The following is a 5,824-nucleotide window of genomic DNA, read 5'->3' as shown; positions in this document are numbered from 1 at the left end:
TATTTTTTTGAGTTCAGCTATTAGTTCAACAACTTTCTAACTAATACCATTGACTTTTAAAAGTATAAATTTAAATTATTATTAGTACGTAACGTGAACTCCGATATAAAAAAAAATATCTATGATTTTTGTATTCTTTTAAAAAAAGAATTAAAAAATAAAATGGCGGTAACTGTAAGACATCAAGACATGCAATTAAGTTGGATTAGAAGGTGATGGCCATATTAATTGATGGTTAAGAGATAATATTTGTGAGTGTGGTTGCCATGTATAATTGACTTCAAGTGTGAATGCATGCTGGGAATAATGCAGAGAGAGTAGGTAGATGCATGCATTACAGTGAAGCAATAGCTTTTAATTAAAAAAGATGGCCACAATTGAATAATTTTATATAAGTACAGGCTTGCAACAATTTACTGATTATATTTTTTTAATTACATTACCTTAAATCAAAAGGTTTTTCCATATCCCCTATTAAAGACATAACATTTTTGGAGATAATTTGGGCATTCCACTTGCAATTTTAGAATGCACCACATCTTACCTTACGTGGTATATTCTTCTATATTAAAACACTCCGCCCCCATTCCTTACTAATGGCTATTCAACCGTTGTGTCGTTTTATATATACCCCCTCCCGCCTCTTGGGCACACATGACAAAATACCATGACTAGAAAAAAGGTTAAGCTTGCTTATATCACTAACAACTCTGCAAGAAAAGCAACATTCAAGAAAATGAAGAAGGGGCTGATGAAGAAAGTGAGTGAACTTAGCACTCTTTGCGATTTCAAAGCCTGTACAATAATTTACAGCCCTTATGACTCGCAACCAGATGTTTGGCCTTCCCCTCTTGGAGCCCATCATGTGCTTGCTGACTTTAAGAGGATGCCTGAGATGGAGCAGAGCAAGAATATGGTGAATCAGGAGAGCTTCCTGCGCTAGAGGATCACTAAAGCAATTGACCAACTGAAGAAGCAGCACAACGATAATCGCAAAAAGGAGTTAATAGATATCATGTTCCAAAGTCTTACTGGGAAGTCCCTCCACCAACTCAACCTTATTGATCTCAACGATTAGGGTTGGCTCATCGAACAACACCTCAAAGAAATCCAAAAGAGCATGGAAACACTCAGCAAGTCACCTTTGCCTCAGGAGGTGACAGACAAAGGAGTGATGAAGGGTCCTGGTGAGACTTTCACTCAAATCAAGGAGGATTCTATGGTGCAGACGCTACAGCAGCCGCAAATGCAGTTCGTTGATGGGATGAATCCTCAAGCACAACAACAGCATTATGTCGGGTTGAACGAGGAACAGGTAGAGATGATGGTGCCATTCACAGATCAGAACTACCATAATAATGGATTTGTATGGTCCAGTGTTTTTAATTACCCTTAGAAATTGAGAATTATGATATTTGATTTTGAATTTTTTTGGGTGTTATTGGGGATGTACTTTAACTAATGAATTAAATTCCACCATAGAGATATGTTGTTAGTTTCTTAGTCGTCATAGTCATCATCTAAATAGTTGTAGTCATCATAATAGTTATAGCTGTCATCCTCACAGACATAGTCGTCGGGTCACATACATTCATGTACTTAGATTACTTTGTGTTATGATTTTCTTTAAATTAATCTTCACCTCAATATTTTAAATTATATATCTATTTTTGTGATACATAAGAGTCGAATCTTCTATTCTTATTTTTCTAGAGGCAGAGAATTACCACTTGCAAGTATTATCATGCCTTAATTATATTTAACTTTTAGGAGGATTGATTTCTATTAAGGCGGTTGGTAATGAAGTAAAGATCCTAGAATTGGAACTATTTTGCCTTTAGCCCAATCATTAAGGGATGACATTAGTTCCCATTAATGAAGAACATGTCTACTCACAATTTTATATAAAAAATTAACAAATCAACTGAATTATCACCTATATACCTTTTTATACAATCTGTTAACTTTTGATATCAACCATTTTCTATTAAAAATGTATTGAATGTATTTATTTATTTTTTTGTGAATATGTCAGTTTAGTGATATATAAAAGTACTTAAGTTCAGCAACTTTGTTTAAAATTAAATTTGCAGCCAGTTTTATGTATGGATTGTAGAATTAATTACATTGATATTAATTATAACATTTCATTTTCTCACATAATTGTTTAGGTAAGATGTGAATGCATGCTGGGGATAATGCAAGAGATAGTAGGTATATAAATGCATTACAGTGAATCAATAACTTGTTATGAAAAGGGACGGTCAGGATTGGATAATTTTAGATAAGTGCAGCCATTCAACATTTTACTAATTAAATTTTGTGAATTATATTCCTTAATTCACAAGATTTTCCTATATCCCCTATTAAAGACATAATATTTCTGGAGATAATTTGAATATTTCACTTGCAGTTTTAAAATGCACCACATCTTACCTTACATGATATATTCTACTATATTAAATGCTCCACTCCCCATTCCTTACTAATAACTATTGGATGTTTGTCTCATTTTATACAAACACTCTCTCGCTCCTTGGCCAGACACGACAAAACACCATGATTGGAAATAAGGTTGAGCTTGCTTATATCACTAATGACTCTATAAGAAAAGCTATTAAAAAAAAGAAGAAGGAGTTGATGAAAAAAGTGAGTGAACTCAGCACTCTGTGCGATGTCAAAGCCTGTGCAATCATTTACAGCCCCTATGACTCAAAACTAGAGGTTTGGCCTTCCCCTCTCGGAGCCCAACACGTGCTTGCTGACTCTAAGAGGATGCCCAAGATAGAGCAAAGCAAGAAGATGGTGAATCAAGAGTGCGTCTTACACCAAAGGATCACCAAGGCAACCGATCAACTGAAGAAATAGTGCAAGGACAATCGCGATCTTGCGCATATCATGTCAGGAAGCTCCTCCACCAACTCAACCTCATTGATCTCAACATCTGGGTTGGCTCATCGAGCAAAACCTCAAAGAAATAAAATAGAGTATTGAAACACTCTGGAAGTCACCTCAGCCTCAGGAGGCCACAAGCGCAGGAGTGATGGAGGGTCATAGGGAGACATTCACTAAGATCAAGGAGGATCATCCTGTGCAGAAGTTGCAACAACTACAGACGTGGTTCGTTGACAGGATGAACCTGTAAACACAACAACAACCTCATTTAACATACGGGGAATATGTAGAGATGATGGTGTCATTCACAAATAAGAACAACCAAAATAATGGACTGATATGATCCAGTGCGTTTCACTACCCTTAGGAATCGAGTATTATGATATTTACTTTTAAATTTTTTGGATTGTTGTTTGAGATCTGCTTTAAATAACTAATTACATTCCACTACAAAGATATGTTATCTATTTTTTAGTCGTCGTAGTCGTTGTCTCAATAGTTGTAGTCATAATAATAGTTGTAACTATCATCATCATAGTCGTAGTCGTCGAGTCGCATGCATAAATGTACTTGGATTTCTTTGTGTTATGATTTTCTTCAGATTAATCTTCTCTTTAATATTTTATATCTCTTGTACTAGTACAACTCTTCGTTCCTTAATTTCTCCCCTCCCCCTGCACGCTCAATGTAATTTTAAGCTATCATAATGCCCTTTTCTCTTCTTTTCTTTTCTATTTTTGTTTACATAATGTAGTGATGACACAAGCATTATTGATGTAGTATATGTAGAAATTTAGTCTAGATAGGAGGAAGATTAAGCTAGCTAGCTGCTCAAATTTATTTATATTTCAAATGAGATTTTTGTATAGAATTTAATACATATGGATACGCTCTTCCAATCTTTAAATTAAAATTTAGAATAATGGCATTAAGGAATAATATTTTCCTCAAAGAAAACCTCCATATAATCGAAATATCTCAAATAATTAATATTTTTATTAATATGAATATTATGCGTGTATCAGGAAAAATATGCTAAAATTATAAATATGTTGTTTAATTATTTCATTCAATTTATTTCGGGTTATAATAATTTATAGATATATAGAATAATCTATCTTTGTTCGCTATATTTTAAAAGACAAAAAAATTATAGTCACATATATATTACCAATTCAGAGCATTGATGATAAGTATATGTGTTCACTTGCAACTAGCTCCTTTAAGCAGTTTGGACAGTATCTTGTTTAATTTGCTAAATATGTCGTATTATTGTGATGTAATAGCAATTTTGTCTAAATAGCAAATAGAATAAGTATTTCTTTATACGTATACACACAGATATATAATCTTTATCAAACAACACCATCATCTCCACTTTGTCCCCGTTACCAAACACTAAATGAGCTGTTGTTGTGCTTGCAGTTAATAACGTTAATGAACCCTCACTATAATTGCTGAAGCTTATGTGATAAAGAATCCGCATTGATCTGAGAGGATGTCTCCCCCGGACCCTTCATCACTCCTCCATTTGTGGCCCACTGAGGCTCAGGTGATTTACTGAGTGTTTCTACCTTCTTTTGGATTTCTTTTAGGTTTTGTTTAATTAGCCAGCCCAGTTGAGATCAATGAGGTTGAGTTGGTGGAGGGGCTTCCAAACAAAGCTTTGAAAAATTATATGCATGATATACTTCTCCTGATTGTCTTTGTGTTTCTTCTTTAGTTTGTCGGTTTCCTTGGTGATCATCTATCATAGGAAGCTCTTTTAATTCATTATCTTCTTATTCTACTCCATCCCGGAGATCCTCTTGAAATAGGCCAATACGTGTTGGGCTCCGAGAGGGGAATGCCAAACCTCTGGTTACGAGTCATAGGGGTTGTAAATGATTGCACAAGTTTTTATATTGCAAAGTTATTAGTGATATAGGTAAGTTTAACCTTGTTTCTAGTCATGACGTTTTGTCGTGTCTGGCCAAGGAGCGAGAGGGGTTATATAAAGAATGAGACAAGGGTTGGCGAGTTATTAGTAAGGAATGGGGAATGGAGCATTATAATATAGTAGAATATGCTATTTAAGGTAAGATATGGTGCATTCTACAACATTAAGTGGAATGCCAAAATGTTATAGAATGATTTGTTTGATATACATGTTCCTTATTAATGTTAGCTTTTATATAAAGAGTTAACAAATCATATACAAACTCATACATTTTTAATCTTCTATTAAATTTATAAAAGTTCAAGCATTCATATAAAATGGTATGCAGGTGGCAGTAGCTGTGTTTTTAACACATTAAAACAAGGGAACATCCATATGATTTATAAAGATTTACTTTGTATTTCACTTATTAACTATGAATTTCGCTTATCTATAAAGGATGTATTGTGTCACGACTTTTTTATGTAATGTGTTCTTATTTTTTTACCTTTTTATTTCTTTTTGTATTCTTAAATATTATAACTTCGTTGTGTGCGTCTTATTTAGAGAGATTATATATATATATATACTTACAATGATAAAAAAAATGATTCATCGAATGTCACTAACCATATTTACTTCCCTTTATTTAGTAAAGATTCCACTTTATTAATATGTTGTACTTGTGTTAATTGTGTAATTGAATTTTTTAAAATTAAAAATTATGCTAACTATTTAATTAAAAATTTTACTACAATTAGAATTAAATATTAATGTAATCAATCATATGAGAAAATGAAATGTTACAATTAAATATCAATATAACTAATTCTATAATCCATATATAAAATAGGCTGCAAATTTAATTTTAAATAAAGTAACTAAACTTAAGTTTTTTATATATCACTAAATTGACATATTAAAAAAATAAATAAATAAATACATTGAATATATTTTTATTAGAAAATAGTTGATATCAAAAGTTAACAGATTAGATAAAAAGGTATGTAG

General features: G+C 32.6%; 1 pseudogene; it reads left to right on the top strand.

Moving 5' to 3' along the window:
- Positions 1–568: 568 nt before the first annotated feature.
- On the top strand, positions 569–1,615 carry LOC148239684 (agamous-like MADS-box protein AGL80 pseudogene; annotated as a pseudogene).
- Positions 1,616–5,824: the final 4,209 nt, after the last annotated feature.

The sequence above is a fragment of the Carica papaya genome, unplaced genomic scaffold (genome assembly GCF_054855325.1).
Source record: "Carica papaya isolate Zhongbai unplaced genomic scaffold, ASM5485532v1 h2tg000022l, whole genome shotgun sequence".
NCBI classification, from domain to species: domain Eukaryota; kingdom Viridiplantae; phylum Streptophyta; class Magnoliopsida; order Brassicales; family Caricaceae; genus Carica; species Carica papaya.
The sequence above is the reverse complement of the archived record's forward strand: the minus strand, read 5'-3'. Positions and strand labels throughout refer to the sequence as shown.